General features: G+C 37.2%; 2 pseudogenes; one reads left to right on the forward strand and one right to left on the reverse strand.

Annotated features, from left to right (window-relative positions):
- The window catches only part of LOC109258942 (nascent polypeptide-associated complex subunit alpha-like), a 65,286-nt pseudogene extending 45,465 nt beyond the window's left edge, over nt 1-19,821 (forward strand).
- A 3,610-nt stretch (nt 19,822-23,431) lies between these two features.
- On the reverse strand, nt 23,432-23,965 carry LOC109258945 (protein LLP homolog; annotated as a pseudogene).
- Between the last annotated feature and the right edge of the window lie 633 nt (nt 23,966-24,598).

Genomic DNA, 24,598 nt, shown 5'->3' on the forward strand with positions numbered 1-24,598 from the left:
GTTACTTATATCTGGCCTTGTCCTGTTCTTTCATTTGAGATAAATTTCTCTGTCTTGTCATTTTGTGTAAGTCTCTGTGCCTATTACTGTGTGTTATGAAAATCAGTTACATTTCCTGTTCTTGAGGGTAATGGTCTTATGAAGAAATCCTGTAATGCCCTGCCATGTAGTGTTCCCTGTTCCCCTGGTACTGGTGGTTCTGAGAGTGTCTCCAATGTTTGCTGCATGTTTTTGTTCTTTTGTTCTGTCCACTCTATCCCTCTGGCCATTTGTCTGCAGAGGCTCTCTTTGTTTGTTGTGGGCAGTGTTTAGATCCTGGTCTGCATGCGGTACTAGGTGTGCTCTGGTCTTCTTGTGAAATGAGGCTTGTCACCACTGCCACCAGTACTGAGGCCTTGCAAAACTCTCAGGTTTGGATATATGGTGTTGGCAGTGGTTTGGGCCAGTTTTCTGGGGGAGAAGGCCCACCATACTGGAACTGGGGTAAGAGTGACTGGGAAGGGCAGAAAGGTAGGTAGTGAGTGTTGGCACTGTGGTGTTTCCCACAGGTAGCCCTGTGGTTATGCTGAGATATGGGGGAGCAAAATGGTTACAGCTAGTTCCTCAGTTCTGGAGGGTTCTCTTTATGACTGCTGCCTCTCCGGGATGCACTCAAAAAAAAAAAACAAGTAACCTACCCACCATGAGCCCCAGTTGCTCTTCAGATTGATGTTTCCATACTGTATGTCCATGGATTGTTTGTCTGCCTCTTTTCCAAAAGTAATGTAATGCTTTCTGGACTCTATCCCAGTCAAACCCACTGACCTTTAAGACTCCAGGCATTAAACCCCACTCATTTCCGGAAGTCATGTAATTCAGCCCCTCTTATTTTCCAAGCCAATTGCTATGGGGATTCAGTGTTCCTGTGCACTCCCCTGTGTGTTAGTTTGTCTCTCTTCCTTGTACATGACTGCAGCTCCCTTTCCGTGTCAGTGGCCATGATCTGTTTCTCTTCTAAACTGTATCTCTACACTTCCTCCCTTCTTTGATGTGGCCTTTTCTCTGCCTTTAGTTGTAAAGTTTGTTCTGCCACTCTTTAGGTCAATTTCTGGCGTATTTAGAATGATTTGATAGTTATCTAGCTGTGTTCATGGAAGGGGCTGGGCCTAGGGTCTTCCTACTCCTCTGCCATCATCCAAGTCAAAAGCAACTCTAGTTTTTAAAGGAGGCAAACAGGGGCACCTGGGTGGCTCAGTCGGTTAAGCGGCCGACTTCGGCTCAGGTCATGATCTCACAGTCCGTGAGTTCGAGCCCCGTGTCGGGCTCTGTGCTGACAGCTCAGAGCCTGGAGCCTGCTTCTAATTCTGTGTCTCCCTTTCTCTGACCCTCCCCCGTTCATGCTCTGTCTCTCTCTGTCTCAAAGATAAATAAACGTAAAAAAAATTAAAAAAAAATAAAGGAGGCAAACATTTCTGAACTTTTTAATGTTTATTTATTTTTTAGAGAGAGGGGGGAGGGGCAGAGAGAGAGGGAGACACAGAATCTGAAGTAGGCTCCACGCTCTGAGCTGTCATCACAGAGCCTGATGCGCAGTTCAAGCTCAAAAATTATAAGATCATCACCTGAGCAAAATTTGGATGCTTAACCAACTGAGCCACCCAGGCACACCTCTGAATTTTTAGTAAAGGCTAAACATGGTTAGATTAAAAAAGCAATGTTATATTTCCAACCTGAAGATTAGAACCACATGCAACATTGAAATCCTTTCTGTTTTTAATTTTTGGTAAAATAACCCTTATTTCTTCCTATGAATCTTGGGTTGCAATGAAGGTCTTATTTTCTTTTACCAAAAAAGGACTATATATTTCCCTGATCTCTTATGTCTTGTGTTCTTCATGGTAGTATGATTTATGTTTAGAGTTGTGTTGTATTTTTACGGCTTAGGCATTCAGTATCAAGAAGCTATGGACCATATGACATTTAGAGTTCTGGGTCATGTTAGTTAGCCAGAGTTTCTCCACTGTAGGAACAATAGGCAAAATACTGCCTTATATTCTTAGCAGGTAGTTTTTTCTGAATCCTCCCTGAAGCAATATTTTGTTGTTGTTATTCTTATCTATTCTGACCTCCTCTTCTTTGACTCCATTGTACTGAAAAGTGAAATGGATTGTGTAAGAGTGAGGAAAAGAAGACTGATATTGGATAGTGTGTGATGAAAAATGCCTTTTCTTTCTGGTAAGATGGATTGCTGACCGTCAAAAGGATTGTGTTTTTATTCTCAGATCTCCCTGTTCCTACCTCCAATGCCAATAAACACACACACACACAGACACACACACACACACACACACACACACGTAAGGCCTTCTGTGAGGGCTTAAAAGAGACCTGTTGGGGGTACATTTTCATCATTATTTGCCTCTAGGTAGAGTTCCTTAGACTCCACTTCTTCCCAGAGTGCGATTTCTCAGGCAAGATTCCAGTTATCCTCTGTAGATACCTATCTGATCTGCTGAATATCTTCATCTGGAAGAAACTAATCTATTGCTTTGTGTGCCAATCAAAGGATGAGGAAAAACATATGCATTTCTTTTTTTAAAGCTTTTAATTTTAACTCCAGTAAAGTTAACATACATTGTTGTATTAGTTTCAGGTGTACAATACAGTGATTCTACAATTCTACACATTACTCAGGCTTCATGTTGATAAGTGTACATTTTAATTCCCATCACCTATTTCACCTATGTCCTCACCCACCTCCCTTCTGATAACTATCAGTTTGATCTCTATAATTAAGTCTGTTTCTTGGTTTGTTTCTCTCTCTCCATGCTTTTTTTCTTTTACTTTGTTCATTTGTTTCTTAAATTCCACATATGAGTGAAATCATATGGTATTTGTCTTTCTATGACTTATTTATTTGTCATTGTACTCTCTAGTTCCATGTATGTAATAGTAAATGGCAAGATTTCATTCTTTTTCTTAAGTTTACTTATTTATTTTGAGAGAGCAAGAGAGAGCAAGTAGGGGGAGAGCAGAAGGGGGGGGGAGAGAGAGAATCTTAAGCAGGCTCCACGTTGTCCCCGCAGACCCCAAAGTTGGGCTTGATCTCATGAACCATGAGATCATGACCCAAGCCGAAATCGAGTCAGATACCTAAGTGACTGAGCCACCCAGGTATCCTGATTTTGTTCTTTTCTTTTTTTATGGTTGAGTAATACTCCATTGTGTATATATATATATATATATATATATATATATATATACACACACACACACATACATATAATATATATTATATACTATATATATGTATATATACATTGTGTATATATACATTACACACACACATATATACATTATATATTATATTATTATGTGTAGTATATGTATATATTATATGTATATATACATTATGCACACACATATATATACATTGTGTGTGTGTGTGTGTGTGTATATATATATATATATATATATATATATATATATAAAACCTCTTCTTTATACATTAATCTATTGATGGACACTTGAGCTACCATAATTTGGCTATTGCAAATAATGTTGCTATAAATATAGGGGTGCATATGTTCCTTAAAATTAGTGTTTTTGTATTCTTTGGGTGAATATCTAGTCGTGTGATTACTGGATCATAAGGTAGTTCTATTTTTCACTTTTTGAGGAAGCCTCATACTGTTTTCAAGAATGGATGCACCAGTTTGCATTCCCATCAACAGTGCAAAGAGTTCCTATTTCTCCACATCTTTGCCAAAACTTCTTGTTTATCCTGTTGTTGATTTTAGCCATTCTGACAGGTGCGAGGTAGTACCACATTGTAGTTTTGATTTGCATTTCCCTGATGAAAAGTGACGTTGAGCATCTTTTCATGTGTCTGTTAGCCATGTGTATGTCTTCTTTGGAGAAATGTCTGCTCATGTGTACTGTCCATTTTTTTAATTGGATTGTTTTGTTATTTGTGTGTTGAGTTGTATCAGTTATTTATATATTTTGGATATAACCCTTTGGATACTAACCCTTTATAGGATACGTCATTTGCAAATGTTTTCTCCCATCCAGTAGGTTGTTTTTTAGTTTTGATGATTGGTTACTTAGCTGTTCAAATATTCTGTATTTTTATGGAATCCCAATAGTGTATTTTTGCTTTTGTTTCCCTTGCCTCAGGAGACAGATCTATAGATCTTTTTTTTTTAATTACAGATGTTGCCACAGGGGATATCAGAGAAACTACATCCTTGCTCTCTTCTAGGATTTTTACTGTTTCATATCTCACATTAGGTCCTTAATCCATTTTGAATTTATTTTTGTGAATGGTGTAAGAAGATGTTATACTTTCATTCTTTTGAATGTAATTGTGCATTTTACCTAACATCATTTATTGAAGAGACTGTGTTTTTCCCATTGGATATTCTTGTCTTCTTTATCAAAGAATAATTGGCTCTAGTATTATGGGTTTATTTCTGTTTTTTTTCTATTATCTTCCATTGATCTATGTGTCTATTTTTGTGTCAGTACCATACTGTTTTGATAATTATAGCTGTGTAATCTGGAAATCTGTAATTGTGTTGCCTCCAGTTTTGTTTTCTTTTTCAAGATTGCTTTGGCTATTCAAGGTATTTTATGTTTCCATACACATTTTAGGAGTGTTTGTTTTAGTAACGTGAAAAATGCTGTTGGTATTTTGATCAGGATTACATTACATCTGTAGATTGCTTTGGGTAGTATAGACATTTTAGCAATAGTTGTTCTCCCCATCTGTAAGCATGGAATATTTTTTTTCCATTTGTTTGTTATCTTCAACTTCTTTTATCAGTGTGCTATAGCTTTTAAAGTACAAGTCTTTCACCTCCTTATTTAAGTTTATTTCTAGGTATTTTATTCTTTTTGGTGCAATTTTAAATGGGATGGCTTTCTTAATTTCTCTTTCTGCTATTTTATCATTAGTGTATAGAAATGCAACATATTTCAGTATATTAATTTGGTATCCTGAGACTTTACTGAGTTCATTTTTCAGTTCTAGTAGTTTTTGGTGGAATTTTTAGTTGTTTTTTTTTTTTTTTTCTATACAGTATCAGGTCATCTGCAGATAGTGACAGTTTTAAAATTTCCTTACCAGTTTTGATGCCTTTTATTTACTGTATTGTATTGTATTGTATTGTATTGTTTTATTTTATTTTATTTTATTTTATTTTATTTTATTTTATTTTATTATACTTTTGTTGCCTGATAGCTGTGGCTAGGGTTTCTAAAATTGGTGAGGGTGGACACCCTTACCTTGTTCCTGATCTTAGAGGAAAATTGAGCATGATGTTAGCTGTGGGTTTTTCATATATGGCTTTTATTATGTTGAGGTATATTCCCTCTAACTCTAGTTTGTTGAGAATTTTTATCATGAATGGATGTTGTAGTTTGTCAAATGCTTTTTCTGCATCTACTGAAATGATTATGTGGCTTTTGTCTTTCTCTTGTTAGTGTCATGTATCACATTGATTTTCTAATACTGATCCACCCTTGCATCCTGGGAATCAACCCCATTTGATCATGTTAAATGATTTTTTGATGCATTTTCGGATTTGGTTTGGTAATATTTTGTTAAGAATTTTAGCATCTATGTTTATCAGAGATATTGGACTGTAGTTTTCTTTTTTGGGGGTGTCTTTATCTGTTTTTGGTATCAGGGTAATGCTGTCCTTGTTGATTGAATTTGAAATCTGTCCTCCATCTTCTATTTTTTTTTTTTTGAATAATTCAAGAAAATAGGTATTAACTTCTCTTTGAATGTTTGGTAGAATTTACCTGTGAAGCCATCTGGTCCTGGACTTCTATTTGTTGGCAGTTTTTCACTTACTGGTTCATTTTTATTTCTAGTAATCAGTCTCTTCAATTTTCTATTATTTCCTGATTTGGTTTTGAAAGATTATATCTTTCTAGAATTTATCCATTACTTATAGGTTATTCAATTTGTTGGCATATACTGTTTCATAATATTCTCCTATATTCCCTTGTATATCAGTGGTGTTGGTTTTTATTTTTCCTCCTTAATTTTATTTTATTTATTTTATTTCTCCGCCTAATTTTATTTATTTGAGTCCCCGTTTGTGTCTTTTTTTTTTTTTTTTTTGTGATGAGTCTGGCTAACGTTTTATAATTTTTTGACCTTTCTAAAGTATCAGGTCCTGGTTTCATTGACCTGTTACATTGGGTTTTTTTAGTCTCTATTTTATTTATTTCTGCTCTAATCTTTATTATTTTCTTCCTTTCACTGGCTTAGGACTTTGCTTGTTCTTGTTTCTTGCTCATTTATGTAGGTCTGTATTGCTATAATCTTCCCTCTTAGAACAGTTTTGGCTGCATTCTAAAGATTTTAGTCTGTTGTGTTCCATTTTCACTTGTCTGCATGCATTTTTTATTTATTTTATTTATTTTTTATTTTTAAATTTTAACTTGTTTTATTTTCTATTTTTTAAATTTACACCCAAAACTAAAAGGCAACTGACAGAATGGGAGAAGATATTTGCAAATGACATATCAGATAAAGGGTTAGTATCCAAAATCTATAAAGAACTTATCAAACTCAACACCCAAAAAATAATCCAGTGAAGAAATGGGTAAAAGACATGAATAGACACTTCTCCAAAGAAGACATCCAGATGGCCAACCAACACATGAAAAAATGCTCAACATCACTCATCATCAGGGAAATACAAGTCAAAACCACAATACATACATTTTTAAATTTCCTCTTTGATTTATTCATTGACCCATTTATTGTTTAGTCATATGTTATTTAGCTTATGTATCTGTGGCCTTTCAGATTTTTTTCTTGTGGTTTATTTCTAGTTTCACAGTGTTGTGGTTTGAAAAGATGCATGTTATTTCAATCTTTTCAAATTTGTTGAGATTTGTTTTGTGACCTAACATGTGATCTATTCTGGAGAATGTTCCATGTGCACTTGAGAACAATGTGTACTCTGCTCTTCTGGATTGGAATGTTCTGAATACATCTGTTAAACCTATCAGTTGCAGTGTGTCATTCAAAGGCAATTGTTTGATTTCCTTGATGATTTTGTTTAGATGATCTGTCCATTAATGTAAGTGGGATGTTAAAGTTCCCTACTATTATTGTATTATTATCAGTGAGTTCCTTTATGCTTGTTATTCATTGTTTTATATATTTGGATACTTCCATGTTGGGTTCATAAGTATTTGTAATTGGTATATTTTCTTCTTGGATTGTACCCTTTATGGTTATATGGTGTCCTTTTTTGTCCCTTATTATAGTCTTTGTTTGAAAGTTTGTTTTGTTTGATGTAAGTATTGTTATCTTTAGGTTTCTTTTCACTTCCGTTTGTATAATAAATGTTTTTCCATCCCTTTACTTTTTCTGTTTTTAAATATGAAATTTATTGTCAAATTGGTTTCCATACAACACCTAGTGCTCATTCCAACAGGTACCCTCCTCAATACCCATCACCCACCCTTCCCTCCCTCCCAACCCCTATCAATCCTCAGTTTGTTCTCAGTTTTTAAGAGTCTCTTATGTTTGGCTCCCTCCCTCTCTACCTTTTTTTTCCCTTCCCTTCCCCATGGACTTCTGTTAAGTTTCTCAGGATCCACATAAGAGTGAAACCATATGGTATCTGTCTTTCTCTGTATGACTTATTTCACTTAGCATAACACTCTCCAGTTCCATCCATGTTGCTACAAAAGGCCAGATTTCATTCTTTCTCATTACCACGTAGCATTCCATTGTGTATATAAACCACAATTTCTGTATCCATTCCTCAGTTGATGGACATTTAGGCTCTTTCCATAATTTGGCTATTGTTGAAAGTGCTGCTATAAACATTGTGGTACAAGTGCCTCTATGCATCAGCACTCCTGTATCCCTTGGGTAAATTCCTAGCAGTGCTATTGTTGGGTCATAGGGTAGATCTATTTTTATTTCTTTGAGGAACCTCCACACTGTTTTGCAGAGCGGCTACACCAGTTTGCATTCCCACCAACAGTGCAAGAGGGTTCCCATTTCTCCATATCCTCGCCAGCATCTATAGTCTTCCTGATTTGTTCATTTTGGCCATTCTGACTGGCGTGAGGTGATATCTGAGTGCGGTTTTGATTTGTATTTCCCTGATGAGGAGCGATGTTGAGCATCTTTTCATGTGCCTGTTGGCCATCCGGATGTCTTCTTTAGAGAAGTGTCTATTCATGTCTTCTGCCCATTTCTTCACTGGATAATTTGTTTTTCAGGTGTGGAGTTTGGTGAGCTCTTTATAGATTTTGGATACTAGCCCTTTGTCCGATATGTCTTTTGCAAATATCTTTTCCCATTCCATTGGTTGCCTTTTAGTTTCCTTGATTGTTTCCTTGGCAGTGCATAAGTTTTTATCTTCATGAGGTCCCAGTAGTTCATTTTTGCTTTTAATTCCCATGACTTTGGGGATGTGTCAAGTAAGAAATTGCTGCGGCTGAGGTCACAGAAATTTTTCCCTGCTTTCTCCTCTAGGGTTTTGATGGTTTCCTGTCCCACATTCAGGTCCTTTGCCATTTTGAGTTTGTTTTTGTGAATGGTGTCAGAAAGGGGTCTAGTTTCATTGTTCTGCATGTTGCTGTCCAGTTCTCCCAGCACCATTTGTTAATGAGACTGCTTTGTGTTCCTGCTTTGTCAAAGATTATTCTTTCCTGCTTGTCAAAGATTAGTTGGCCATACTTTTGTGGGTCTAATTCTGGGTTTTTATTCAATTCCCTTGGTCTATGTGTCTGTTTTTGTGCCAATACCATGCTGTCTTGATGATTACAGCTTTGTAGTAGAGGCTAAAGTCTGGGATTGTGATGCCTCCTGCTTTGGTCTTCTTCTTAAATATTACTTTGGCTATTCGGGGTCTTTTGTGGTTCCATACAAATTTTAGGATTGCTTGTTCTAGCTTTGAGAAGAATGCTGGTGCGATTTTGCTTGGGATTGCATTGAATGTGTAGATAGATTTAGGTAGTATTGACATTTTAACAATATTTTTTCTTCCAATGGATGTGCATGGAATGCTTTTCCATTTCTTTATGTCTTCTTCAATTTCCTTCATAAGACCTCTATAGTTTTCAGCATACAGATCTTTTACATCTTTGGTTAGGTTTATTCCTAGGTATTTTATGCTTCTTGGTGCAATTGTGAATGGGATCAGTTTCTTTATTTGTCTTTCTGTTGCTTCATTATTAGTGTATGAGAATGCAACTGATTTCTGTACATTGATTTTGTATCCTCTGACCTTGCTGAATTCATGTATCAGTTCTAGCAGACTTTTGGTGGAGTCTATCGGATTTTCCATGTATAATATCATGTCATCTGCAAAAAACGAAAGCTTGACTTCATCTTTGCCAATTTTGATGCCTTTGATTTCCTTTTGTGGTGTGATTGCTGATGCCAGAACTTCCAACACTATGTTAAATAACAGTGGTGAGAGTGGACATCCCTGTCATGTTCCTGATCTCAGGGAGAAAGCTCTCAGTTTTTCCCCATTGAGGATGAAAATAGCTGTGGGCTTTTCGTAAATGGCTTTGATGATGTTTAAGTATGTTCCTTCTATCGCGACTTTCTCGAGGGTTTTTCTTAAGAAAGGATGCTGAATTTTGTCAAATGCTTTTTCTGCATCAATTGACAGGATCATATGGTTCTTATCTTTTCTTTTATTAATGTGATATGTCACATTGATTTGTGAATATTGAACCAGCTATGCATCCTAGGAATGAATACCACCTGATCTTGGTGAATAATTCCTTTTATATGCTGTTGAGTTTGATTTGCTAGTATCTTGTTGAGAATTTTTGCATCCATATCATCAGGAATATTGGCCTGTGGTTCTTTTTTTTTTTTTGCTGGGTCTCTGTCTGGTTTAGGAATCAAAGTAATTCTGGCTTCATAGAATGAGTCTGGAAGTTTTCTTTCCCTTTCTATTTTTTAGGACAGTTTAAGAAGGATAAGTATTATCTCTGCCTTAAAAGTCTGGTAGAATTCCCCAGGGAAGCCATCTGGTCCTGGACTCTTAGTTGTTAGGAGATTTTTGATAAGTGATTCAATTTTCTCTGGTTATGGGTCTGTTCAAGTTTTCTACTTCTTCCTGTTTGAGTTTGGAAGTGCGTGGGTGTTTAGGAATTTGTCCATTTCTTCCAGGTTGTCCAGTTTGTTGGCATATAATTTTTCATGGTAGTCCCTGATAGTTGCTTGTATTTCTGAGGGATTTGTTGTAATAATTCCATTTTCATTCATGATTTTATCTATTTGGTTCCTCTCCCTTTTCTTTTTGAGAAGCCTGGCTAGAGGTTTATCAATTTTGTTTATTTTTTCAAAAAACCAACTCTTGGTTTCATTGATCTGCTCTACAGTTTTTTAGATTCTATATTGTTTATTTCTTCTCTGATCTTTATTATTTTTCTTCTTCTGCTGGTTTAGGCTGTCTTTGCTGTTCTGCTTCTATTTCCTATAGGTGTAATGTTAGATTTTGTATTTGGGATTTTTCTTGTTTCTTGAGATAGACCTGGATTGCAATGTATTTTCGTCTCAGGACTGCCTTCGGTCCATCCCAAAGTGTTTGGATTGTTGTCTTTTCATTTTCATTTGTTTCCATGTATTTTTATATTTCTTCTCTAATTGCCTGGTTAACCCTTTCACTCATTAGTAGGGTGTTCTTTAACCTCCATGCTTTTGGAGGTTTTCCAGACTTTTTCCTGACTTTTTCTCAGCTTCCTCTTTTTCCATAATCTTATCTTCTAATTCCTCTATTCTCTCCTCTGCTTCTTCAATCTGAGCTGTGGTCGCCTCCATTTTATTTTGTACCTCATGTATAGCATTTTTTAGGTCCTTATGACTGTTTCTTAGTCCCTTGATCTCTGTAGTAATAGATTCTCTGCTGTCCTCTATGCTTTTTTTCAAGCCCAGTGATTAATTTTATTACTATTATTCTAAATTCATGGTTCGTTATATTGCTTAAATAATTTTTGATCAATTCGTTAGCTGTCACTACCTCCTGGAGTTTCTTTTGAGGAGAATTCTTTTACGTCATTTTGGATATCCCTGGAGTGGCGAGGAATTGGGCACTTCCCCTGAGCTGTCTGGAGTAACTTGTGTTGGTGGGTGGGGCCGCAGTCAGATCCAATGTGTGTCCCCAGCCCACCGCTGGGGCCACAGTCAGACTGGTGTGTACCTTATCTTCCCCTCTCCCAGGGGCAGGACTCACTGTGGAGTGGTGTGGCCCCTGTCTGGGCTACTTGCACATTGCCAGGCTTGTGGTGCTGCTTCTATGGGATCTGGCATATTAGCCGGGGTGTATCTGCAAGGTGCACAGGGGTGGGAGGAGCAGGCTTAGCTTGCTTTGCCATCAGTGGTCCCCTGCAGGAGGGGTCCTGCAGCACCAGGAGGGAGGCAGAGCCTTCAGAAGGATGGATCCTCAGAAGTACAGCATTGGGTGTTTGTGCGGTGCAAGCAAGTTTGGTGATGGGAACTGGTTCCCTTTGGGATTTTGGCTGGGGAATGGGAGAGGGAGATTGCGCTGGCCAGCACCTTTATTCCCCGTGGAGCCAAGTCTGTCTTCTGAGGCTTAACAACTCTTCCTCCTGTTGTCCTCTCGTCCTCCCGCTCTTGGAGCAGAGCTGTTGACTTCTAACATTCCAGATGTTAAGTGCTGCTGGCTGTCAGAACTCATGGGGTCTGACCCCTCCACTTTTACAAGTCAGACTCTGGGTCTCTGCCTTGCTGGTTGGGCTGCCCCTCCTCCGCCTGGCTCCCTACCACCAGTCCATGTGGTGTGCACAATCTCTGCACCCTCCTACCTTCTTCCTTGGGCCTCTTGTCTACGCTTGGCTCCAGACAGTTCATTCTGCTAGTCTTCTTGCTGTTTTCTGGGCTATTTAAGCAGATGTGGGTGGAATCTAAGTCCATCCCTTTACTTTCAATCTTCATGTTTCTTTAGGTGTGAAGTGAGTCTCTTGTCGGCAACTTATGATTGTGTCTTTCTTATTTATTTATTTATTAAAAACATTTCTATTTAAGTTCCAGTTTGTTAGCATACAGTGTAATATTAGTTTTGGGTGTGCTATATAGTGATTCAACAATTTCATACATCACTGTGCTCATCACAGCAAGTGCATCCTTTAATCCCTATAACCTATTAACCCATGGTCCCACCCTCCTCTGCTGTGGTAACCATCAATTTGTTCTCTTTAGTTAAGAGTCTTTTTCTTGTTCTCTCTCTCTCTCTCTTTTACCCTATGCTGATTTGTTTTTTTTAATTAAATTCCACGTATGAATGTAATCATATAGTGTGTGTTCTTTTTGTTCAATCAGTCACCCTATGTCTTTTTATTGGAGCATTTAGTCAATTTACATTCAAAGTAATTCTTTTTAGATACGTATTTATTGAAATTTTTTTATTTGTTTTCTTTTGTTGTTTTTGTAGTTCTCTGTTTCTTCTCTTGTTCTTTCCGTGTGCTTTGATTATATTCTTTACTGATATGCTTGGATTCGTTTCTTTTTATTTTTTGCATACATATTATAGGGTTTGGATATGTGGTTGCCATTAGGTTGACGGACAACATCCTATGCATATAGCAGTCTATATTAAATTGTTGGTAGCTTAAGTTTGAACCCATTCTGAAAGCATTAAATTTTATTTTCCCCTAACATTTTATGTATATGATGTCATATTTACATCCTTTTATTTCATGAATCCCTTGAGTGAGTTTTATAGATATAATTGCTTTTACTACTTTTGTGCTTTAACCTCCATATTGATTTTATAAGTAATTAATCTACTACTTTTATTGAGTTTCGATTTAACTGAAGTTTTCCCCTTTCTTTATTTTCTTACTTCTCATTTTGGCGTTTTTCCACTCAAAGAATTTCCTTTAACATTTCTTGTAAGGCTGGTTTAGTGGTGATCAACACTTGTAACTTTTATTTGTGTGGGGAACTGTTTACCTATCCTTAAATTCTGAATGATAGTCTTGCTGGATACAGTATTCTTGGTTGCAGTTTTTTTTTTCTTTCAGCACTTTGAATACATCATGCTACTCCCTTATGGCCTGCAAAGTTTCTGCTAAAAAATCAGTGGATCACCTTATGTGATTTCCCTAGTATGTAACTGTTTTCTTTTCTCTTCCTGATTTAAAAATTATTTTTTTATCACTACTGTTTTTCCATTTTAATTATGTTTGTGTGAACCTATTTGGGTTGATCTTGTTGGCAAATCTCTGTACCTCCTGGATCTGGATGTCTGTTTCTTTGTCCAGACTAGGGACATTTTCAGCTATTATTTCTTCAAATAAATTTTCTTCACCTTTTTTTCTCTCTTCTTCTTTTGGGGTCACTATAATGGCAAGGTTATTATGCTCTATGATGTTGTTGAGTTCCCTTAACCAATTTTTTAAGTTTATTTATTTATTTTGAGAGAGGGAGAGAGAGAAAGAGAGAGAGGCAGGGAGGGACACAGAGAGAGGGAGAGAGAGAATTCCAAACAGGCTCTGCACTGCCAACACAGAATCTGATGCAGGGCTTGAACTCATGAACCTGAGCCAAAATCAAGAGTTGGACTCTTAAATGACTGAGGTACCTAGGCACCCTTCCCTTAACCTATACTTACTTTTTATTCTTTTTTTGTTTTTGTTTTTCAGCTTGGTTGCTTTTTTAGCACTTTTTCTTCCAGCTCACTGATTTGTTCTTATGCTTCCTCTAATCCACTATTGATTCCCTGCAGAATATTCTTAATTTCATCTATTGAGTTCATCATCTCTGATTGGTTCTTTTTAATATGATGTATCTCTTTGTTGACGGTCTCACCGAGATTTTCCACTCTTTTCTCAAGTCCAGTAAGTATATTATGAGCAGTAGGTTGAATTTTCTGTTGATCATATTACTTATCTGTTTCATTTGGCTATTGTGCTGTGATTTCATCCTATTCCTTCATTTAGGACATATTCCTCTGTGTCCTCATTTTGCTTAACTCTCTGTGCTTGTTTCTGTGTATTAAGAAAGTGAGCTTTATCTCCTGCTTTTGAAAGTGGTAACCTTACCAAGAAAAGTTCCTGAAATTCCCTGTAGAATTATGTCCCCTGTTCACCAGAACCAGGTGCTTCAGGGGTGTCCTGTTTGTGAGTTGTCTGCATTTTACTATTGTGGCTGAACCATATTTCCCTTCATTCAGCTGCAATGCACCACTTTGCTTGCTGTTGGCAGAGTTTGTTCCCTTTGTTGTTAAGGACCAGTCTTGGGCTACATTGGGCCTGTACTTGGGTCAAACCTGATGCCTGCCTTCAACTCATTTTCTGGGGCTGTGTTGCCACAAAAGTACAGGGTGCTCTCCCTGTATTGTTCCTTGAGAGGATGGTCTGCAGTTAGATCAGATGTCTGTCTGTTCGGGTTGCAATGACTGCAACTATAGGTCTTTATCCTTGTGCTTCCCCCTGTTAGTGGGTGGGGTAGCAGTCAGATCAAATGTTTTCCTCCAAACCACTGCTGGGGCTGAAGTTGAATTCATGTGTATGGTTATTTCTCCCTTTCCTGGGCAGGAGTCACTTTGGAGTGGTGCTGGTCATTGTTATGGCTATTTGCAGAATAAGATGTATCAGGAACCACTTTGGATGGACTACTGCCAAATGGGGTGGTTTATATGGGTAGAATCCACAGGAGAATGAAGTGTGCAGAGTACATGGTGTTAGCAAGGTAGGTGGAGAGTGTCATGCTAGTTCCCACAGGTGTCTAGCCATCTAGGCTGGGTGGGGAGAGAAATAGTGCCCACCAGCTCTTTCATTTGGGAAAAGTCTCCTAAAGATCACTGCCTTTCCTGTGCACACCCTGAGTTTAGTAAATAAATCTCCTTATATATTTTAAGCGCTTTTCAAACTACTGATTCCATGCTGTATTTTGGAGGGGTTGTTTATTATACTGTCTCTTTAAGGGTATGTACTCAGTTCCCTATCACCCTCTGGCTGTCCCAGACCTAAGTCTGCTTATTTTTAAAATACTCAGAGTGAAACCTGCTGGTTTTTCAAACCTGTAAAGTTAAGCCTCACTGGTTATTGAAGCCAAGTATTATAGGGATTCATCTTCCTATTGCAGGTACCCCACGTCTGGGGTGCCTGATGTGGGGTTTGTTCCTCTACCTTCTCAAAGCTTATAGTGTCCCTCCTGTTTGTGGTTAGTCTTACCAGGAGTTTGGTTCCAAACTGTGTCTCTGCCCATTCTACCCTTTTTGATGTGACCCCTCTACAGTTAACTGTGGTGATTGTGTTCTGCCAGTTTTGGGGTCATTTTCTGTGTTAGTTATCCTGATGGGACAAAGTGAACTTAGGGTCCTCTTTTTTTTTGTTTTTGGTTTCCTCTCTTATTTTAGAGGGTTTATCTGTTATTAGCTTCTCGAGAAAGGGTACATGAAAAGCATTTAATTATTTTCATTCTTTAATGTCTGAAAAAGTTTTAAATTCTGCATTCACACTTAATTGGTCCTTTAGGAGATAGAGTTTCACGTTGGAAATAAATGTCCCTTAGAATTTTTAAAGCATTGCTTAACTGTTTTTCAGCCTCAGTGTTGTTATTGATGAGTTCATTACCATACTGATTCTAGATAAAACCTTCTTTTGTCTGTAGAAGTTTGTGGTATTTTTGTACCCAGTGGTATGAAATTTTATGATTATACACCAATGCGGGTATATTTTTACCCATTGTACCAGGAATTTGTGGACCCTTTCATTCCAGTAATTCATATTCTTCAGTTCTGGAAAAATTTTAAAAATTCATTGATTATTTAATCCCCATTTTTTCTCTTATTTTTCTGTGAGTCATATTATGTGGTTATTGGGCTTCCATGACAGTAGTCCTCTAATTTTCTTGTCTTTTATGTGTTTTCTTTTTCTTTCTCTCTTTGGCATGTGGAAAATTTCCTTGGTTCTATCCAACCATCAATGGTGTTATCTTCCTTAGCATCAAGCATATTCTGAAAGCATTGACACTCCCAGGAAAATCTTAAACTGATTCTTCTGGAATGGTCAATGTTCATCTCCAAGGGTGGTGTTAGGAAATTTTGTGCACCTAAGGTGTAATAGCTGAATGTGAAGGCTAACTAGTATTATAATTAAAATGTGGGACTTATTCTCAAAAAATGGTCTTTAAGAGTTGTGTGGGTGGGTAAAAATTTTTAGGAAAATGTTTGGATGGAAAAGAGAGGTGTTAGAGACAGGAACCTGTGTCTCTAAACGGAAGAGGATTGATGATTAAAGCAAGGAATGAGTGATATCTACAGGATTACTTTCTCTTGGTATCTTATGAATATTTTCAAGGCTCACACTGTGTACAGTATTAAGCCTAAGACAAATAATTGGTCTAAATCAAAACTTGGCTAACCTTAGACTGAGATTAATTGTGCAAATATTTATTTCATTCCCACTATTTATTTATTTACTCAACAAATATTTACTGAGTACTTACTATACATCAGGAACTCTTCCAGGCCATGAAGATATAGTGATAAAAATGCCACAATTCTGACTTCATGGAGCTTATTAACTGCCAAACACAGTTCTAGAGGTAGAGAATATAGTGTTGAACATGATAGCAAAGTCCCTATTCTTGTGTAGCTTATATTATGGTTTTATATGGGAGTAGACTGGTAATAAAAAAAGGAAGATAATGTTAGATAATGATTAGGTTTAAGGTAAAAGAAAACAAGGTGATATGATATAGAGTAACTAGGTGACATTAAACTGAAATTTGGATGATTAGAAGAACCCATCCATGTGAAGTCTGGGGAAAAATCTTTATAGACAGAGAAAGAACTAAGAGTGTTACATGTCAGTGGGACAGAAAGGCTAGTATGGCTGAAGCATAGTGATAAAGAGGTAGTGGTATGACATGAAATGGGGTAGAAATAAATCAAGTAGGGTCTAGTTGTTTGTGTTAAAATATTTTGATTTTTAAATGATAGTAATAGATAGCTTTTGGAGGTCTTTAGGGAGAGTAATTAAATAATCTAACTTATATTTGAAAAAGATGACCTTCACTGCTCTTGTAGAATGGACCATACTGAGGTAACAATGTAAGTATGCAGACCTGTCAGGGGGCTATTGTGGCAATCTAGGCAAGAGAAATTATTGGATAGGGTATTAGCCATAGATATGGAGGAATGTAGATGGATTTGAGATATTCTTTCAAGGAAAAATTCATAGGAAAGTCTGGCAGATTTGGTTTAGGACTATAGGAAAAGAAGAGAATCAAGGCTTATTCCCTTTTTTGTTTGTTTGAGTGACCTGATGGATAGTAGTACCATTTCATGAGGTGGGAAAGGCTGGAGGAAGATCAGGTTTTGTGTGTTTGTGACATCAAGATTTCTGCTTGGGTATGTTAAGTTTGAGATGCCTATTGAATATACAAGTGGTGAGATAAATTAAGTAGTTGGATATACAAGTCTGGAGTTCAGGAATATAGTTAAAAGAGTCCCATCCCCATATAGATGGTTTGTATATGGTTGTGCAGCTGCATAAAATTTTCTAGAGAGAAAGTGTGGATGGGAAAGAGGGGTTTCAAACACTGAGACATACCAACATTTAGAGATTGAACAGAGGAAGAGAAATAAGTAAGGGAAATGAGGAAAGGCCAGTTAGGTAAAAGGAGACCCAGGTGAATATTGTGACAATAAGATAAAAGAAAAAAGTATTTCGAGAATAAGAAAGAGTGATTGCTTCCCAGTGCTTGAATAAGGACAAAGAAGTTTCTACCTATTAGTAATATAGATGCCATTAGTGACCTTGAAAATAATAATTTTAGTGGAATTTTAATTTTTAATTCCAATTGGAGTGGATTTGAGTTTAGAAACTTAGGTAAAGTAGTGGATACAGCGACTCTAGGTGATAGTTTAAAGATGTTTTTCTGTCGTAAAGAGCAGAGGATTTGGGCAGTAGCAGAAAGGGAGCATGGAGTCATGAGAGGGTCCCTCATTTGCATGCTGATAGGAATGATCACTAGACCAGAATAAGATAATAATGTAGAAGAGAGTGAGTCCAGGTTTCAGAAGATCCTGAACTAGAAAAAACTTAAAGACTTAAAGAGAGACCACGGACATATGAAAAACCCACAGCTAACTTCATACACAATGGTGAAAACCTGAGAGCTTTTCCTCTAAGATCAGGAATGAGACAAATATGTCCACTCTAACAGCTTTTATTTGACATAGTACTGGAAGACCTAGCCACAGCAATCAGACAAGAGAAAGAAATAAGAGGCATCTATATTGTTTTTTAAAGTAGGCTTCACGCCCAGCATGGAGCTTGAACTCATGACCCTGAGATCAAGACCTGAGCTGAGATCAAGAGTCAGACATTCAACTGACTGAGCCATCCAGGCTCCTCAGAAGTGTCTATATTGTTAAAGAAGAATTTAAGCTGTCACTATTTGCAGATGACATTATATTATACATAGAAAATCCTGGACTCCACCAACATTACTAGAAGTAATAAATTAATTCAGTAAAGTTGCAAGATACGAAATAAATACCCATACATCTGTAGTATTACTATACTTTAATAACAAAGTAGCAGAAAGGAAAATGAAGAAAACAACTTTATTTACAATTTCCCTCAAAAGAATAAATACCTTGAAATAACAAAAAATGTGAAACACCTGTACTCTGAAATCTATAAAACATTTGATGAAAGAAATTAAAGTGACACAAAAAAATGGAAAGATATTCCATTTTTATGGATTAGAGGAATTAATATTGTTAAAATGTCCACATTACCCAAAGCAATCTACACATTCAATGAAGTCCTTATTAGCTCACTCTCTGCTCCATCTTGGTTTTGCATTCCCTGCACAAAATGCCTGGTGAAGTCCCTAAAACCTCGTTACAGAGTAGGAGTTTCCACAGCTTCAGGCTGTGAGACAGGGTCTGGAACAGAATCTGACAGTGATGGGGCGCCTGGGTGGCTCAGTCGGTTGGGCGGCCAACTTTGGCTCAGGTCATGATCTCACCGTTTGTTGAGTTCAAGCCCTGCGTCGGGCTCTGTGCTGACAGCTCAGAGCCTGGAGCCTGCTTCCAATTCTGTGTGTCTCTCTCTGCTGCTGCCCTGCTCACACTCTGTCTCTCTCTCAAAAATAAATAAAGATTTTTTAAAAACTAAAAAAAAAGAATCTGACAGTGATGAATCAGTACCATACCTAGAGGAACAGGATTCCACACTGGCAAATATGCAATAAGCTCAACTGGCAGCAGCAGCTGAAATCAATGAAGAACCAGTCAGAAAAAGCACAACAGAGCCAGAGTGAAAAGAAGGCATGGAAGGCTATGTCCAAACTGAGTCTTCAACAGGTTACAAGAGTCACTGTCCAGAAACCTAAGAATATTCTCTTTGTCATCACAAAACCAGATGTCTACAAACACCCAGCTTCTGATATCTACATAGTTTTAGGGGAAGCCAAGTAATTGGATTTATGTCAGGAAACACAACTAGTAGCTGCTGAGAAATTCAAAGTTCAACGTGAAGCTGACTTCAACATTCAGGAAAACACACAGACTCCAACTGTACGACAGGAAAGTGAAAAGGATGAGGTTTTTAGAACAGGTGTAAAGGTTAAGGACATAGAATTTGTCACGTCACAAGCAAATGTGTCAAGAGCAAAGCCCTGAAGAACAACAGTAATGACATTGTAAATGCTATTATGGAATTAACAACATAACCATCTGAAAATGGGGATCATTTGTTGGTGTTTCAAAAGAATAACTGAAGCTTGGTTTGAAATTTGTACTGTTTCTATCATTAATAAAGTTATGGCTTCTTGTTGGATAAAAAAAGAAATCCCTATCAAAAGACCAACAGCATTTTAAACAAAACTAGAACAAATATTAAAATTTGTTTGGAACAACAAAAGACCTCAAATATCCAGATCAATTTTGAACAACAACAACAACAAAAAAAACAAATCTAGAGGTATCACAATCCCAGATTTCAAGATATACTACAAATCTGTAGTCATCAAAACAGTATGGTACTGGCCCAAAAAATAGACATGTAGTTCAATGGAACAGAGCAGAAAGCCGAGAAATAAACCCATGATTATATGATTAATTATTAATCTTCCAAAAATCAGGCAAGCATATACAATGGGAAAAAGACAGTCTCTATAACAAATGGTGTTGGAAAACTGGTCAGCTACATGCAAAAGAATGAAACTGGGCCACTTTCTAACACCACACACAAATATAAACTCAAATGGATTAAAGACCTGAAACCATAAAACTCCTAGGAGGAAACATAAGCAGTGATTTCTTTGACATCAGCAGTAGCAAAATTTTTCTAGGTATATCTTCTCTGGCAAGGGAAATGAAGGCAATAATAAACTATTGGGAATATACCAAAATAAAAAGCTTCTGTGCAGCAAAGGAAACCATCAACAAAACAAAAAGGAAACCTATGAAGTGGGTGAAGATTTTTGCAAATGATATATCTAAAAGGAGTTAATATCCAAAATACATAAAGAACTTATACAACTCAGCACCAAAACAAAAAAAATTGATTAAAAAATGGCCAGAGTACCTGAATAGACACTTTTCTTAAGAAGACATATGGATGGCCAATAGACACATGAAAAGATGCTCAAAATCATTAAACATCTGGGAAATGCAAATCAAAACCACAAGGAGATGTTACCTTATGCCTGTTAGAATGGCAAAATAAAATATAAGAAATAACAAGTGTTGGTGAGGAAGTGGAGAAAAAGGAACCTTCATATAGTATTGGTGGAAATGTCAATTTGTGCAACCAATGTGAACAATATGGAGGTTCCTCAAAAAATTAAAATAGAAATACCATTATGATCCAATAATTCCACTGTTGGACATTTTCAAGGAAAATGAAACACTAATTCAAAAAGATATATGCACCCTTATGTTTATTGCAGCATTATTTATAATAGCCAAGATATGAAGCAATGTAAGTGTCCATCAATAGATGAATGGATAAGAAAGATGTGATATATATATATATATAAATATATGCCATAAAAAAGGTTGAAATAATGCTATTTGACACACATGGATGGTCCTAGAAGGTATTATGCTAAGTGGAGTAAGTCAGACTGAGAAAGACAAATGCCATATGATTCTACTCATAAGTGGAATCTAAAAAGAAGCAGAAGCAGGCCTCTGAATATAGAGAACAAACTGATAGTTTCCAGAGGGGATGGTAGTGGAGGGCTGGGAAAAATTAGTGAAGAGAAGTGGGAGATACTGGCTGTCAGATGTGGAATGAATAAGTCACAGGAATAAAAGGCACAGCATAAGGGGAAAAAAAAGAGACCATGGTCAAGCCTGTTAGCACTTTCTTGCACTTAACCTTTGCAAATATTCCTTTTATTCTTCTACTTCCCTTACTTAGACAACTGTAATTTTCATCATAAAGAATAGGGAAGTCTTGATCTGTAAGATATGCAATGTAATCTGTGTCCCTGACTTGCCTAACCTACTTTTTACTACCTCTAGTTTTACAAACCTGGTTATTTTGGGGCTAACAGTGTTATCGCTGGACTTGTAGGATGGCATGCTAAATCATATACAGGCCTCGTGGACATAGATTCATCACATTTGATATCTATAATGCTCTACATTGTGTCTGTGAGTTAAGCTTTATATATTTTGTGACCTAATAAAGAGATAATCATCTAGATGATTATTATAGTTACCATTTATTGGTTGCTTACCATGTGCCAAGCACTTCATGAATTGGGGTGTGTGTGTGAGTGTGTGTGTGTGTGTGTGTGTGTACAGGTATATGTGTGTACATGTGTATAGTTTTGTTAATTCTTGCCACAATTTTTTTTTACATTTTTTTTTAATTTTTTTAACATTTATTTATTTTTGAGACAGAGAGAGACCGAGCATGAACGGGGGAGGGTCAGAGAGAGAGGGAGACACAGAATCCGAAACAGGCTCCAGGCTCTGAGCCATCAGCACAGAGCCCGACGCAGGGCTCGAACTCACAAACCGCGAGATCGTGACCTGAGCCGAAGTCGGACGCTTAACCGACTGAGCCACCCAGGCACCCCTTTACATTTTTAAAATATTTATTTTTGAGAGACAGAGACACACAGTGCAGGTGGGGAAGGGAAGAGGGGGGGGAGACACAGAATCTGAAGCAGGCTCCAGGCTCCGAGCTGTCGGCACAGAGCCCAATGCGGGGCTCGAACCCACAAACCATGAGGTCATGACCTGAGCCAAAGTTGGACACTCAACCAACTGAGCTACCCAGGAGCCCAATCCTTGCCACAAATTTATTAAATTGGTACTATCATTATTCTCATAATATAAATTAGGAAACTGGGGTATAGGGAATTTGAGTACCTTACACTGTATCATACATCAAGGAAGCTTATGCCTAGGTTTGTGATTATGAAAGTCATGCACTTAATCACCGATATATATTGCTTGAATTATTCTTTATTTAAAAAAATATAATTTATTGTCAAATTGGCTAACATACAGTGTGTAAATTGTGCTCTTGGTCTTTGGGGTAGATTCCTGTGGTTCATTGCTTACATACAACACCCAGTGCTCATCCCAACAAGTGCCCTCCTCAATGCCCATCACCCTTTTCACCACTTCCCCACCCCCATCAATCCTCAGTTTTTTCTCTATATTTAAGAGTCTCTTATGGTTTGCCTCCCTCCCTCTCTGTTTGTAACTATTTTTTCCCCTTCCCTTCCCCCATGGTCTTCTGTTAAGTTACTCAATATCTCCATATGAATGAAAACATATGACATCTGTCTTTCTTTGACTTATTTCACTTAGCATAATACCTTCCAGTTCCATCCACGTTGCTGCAAATGGCATGATTTCATTCTTTCTCATTGCCAAGTAGTATTCCATTGTATATATAAACCACATCTTTATCCATTCATCAGTTGATGGACATTTAGGCTGTTTCCATAATTTGGCTATTGTTGAAAGAGCTGCTATAAACATTGGGGTACAAATGCCCCTATGCGTCAGCACTCCTGTATCCCTTGGGTAAATTCCTAGTAGTGCTATTGCTGGGTCGTAGGGTAGTTCTTTTTTAAAAATTTTTTTAGACAAAATATCTTTTATTCTGAATTAAACAAAATCAAAATTCTAAAAAAGTAGTGCTTATAAGATACCCTGAAATATTTTTAGTTGTGTAAATTTTCTTTAAACCTGAATTAGCTCAAATGTGTCAGTATAATATCTTTTTTTATCTGTATGGAGACCAAAACAACTACAGCCACAGTAACACTTGACAGAATTTTGATGTCTGAGAACCCCTGGACATTGGACAGCATCCAATTAAAATATCAGTGTCACTTTCATTTATCAAAGAAAATATCTTATCAAGCTCCCAAAACAAATTTGAGGAGTTGAGTTTGAAGAGAAAGACCAAGGTAAATCTGGGAACACAGTTTTCATCTGGTGAAAGTTGAAATCCACATATACATTCTAATCGAAGACCTGTCCTATGTAGGATTTTTCAAGTTTTTAAAGAGTCTACCAGGCCAAACCCTTTGCTGTCTTTACTGCTTTTGCTTTGCTTTTCCCCTTCCCTTTTTCTCACTATGCCTTCAGCCTTTTCCTTTGTCTCTGGTTCATCCATATGGGGTATTGTCCATGCTGGTCTAGAAGACTCTTTTTGGTTCTCTTAATATCAGTCTCCATCTTCATGTCATCTTTTTCATCTTGTACCACACAGTCAGTTTTCTCTTGACAATGTTTAGGTACCACCACAGTTGCTATCTCTTGAACATCTTTCATTAAAACATCATTATATATTTTAAGAATACTTTTAAGTCTGCTGAGTTCCTGGGGGGCACCCTTTTATCTCTTTTCAGAATGCATCTTCCTTTTCCACTTACTCCATAAGGTTTTAGCCATATGTTACCTGGAAAGCAGGAAAGTCAGAAACTCGCAGATGGCATGCAGACCACGCTGGCTGGAAGTCTTCTCTATTTTTAATTTTTTGATGAACCTCCACACTGTTTTCCAGAGTGGCTGCACGAGTTTGCATTCCCACCAGCAGTGCAAGAGGGTTCTCATTTCTCCACATCCTCGCCAGCATCTGTTGTTTCCTACGTTGTTAATTTTAGCCACACTGACCCATGTGAGATGGTATTTTGATTTGTATTTCCCTGATGATGATTGATGTTGAACATCTTTTCACGTGTCTGCTGGTAATCTGGATGTCTTCTTTGGAAAAGTGTCTATTCATGTCTTCTTCCCATTTCTTCACTGGGTTGTTTTTCAGGTGTTGGGTTTGGTAAGTTCTTTGTAGATTTTGGATACTAACCCTTTATCTGATATGTCATTTACAAATATCTTTTCCCATTCTGTCAGTTGCCTTTTTGTTTTGTTGATTGTTTCCTTTGCAGTGCAGAAGCTTTTTATCTTCATGAGGTCCCAATAGTTCATTTTTGCTTTTAATTCCCTTGCCTTTGGAGATGTGTCAAGTAAGAAATTGCTGCGGCTGAGGTCAGAGAGGTTGTTGCCTCTTTTCTTCTCTAGGGTTTTGATGGTTTCCTGTCTTACATTCAGGTCCTTCATCCATTTTGAGTTTATTTTTGTGGGTAGTG

The sequence above is a fragment of the Panthera pardus genome, unplaced genomic scaffold (genome assembly GCF_024362965.1).
Source record: "Panthera pardus isolate Hobbes unplaced genomic scaffold, ASM2436296v1 HiC_scaffold_27, whole genome shotgun sequence".
Lineage (NCBI taxonomy): Eukaryota > Metazoa > Chordata > Mammalia > Carnivora > Felidae > Panthera > Panthera pardus.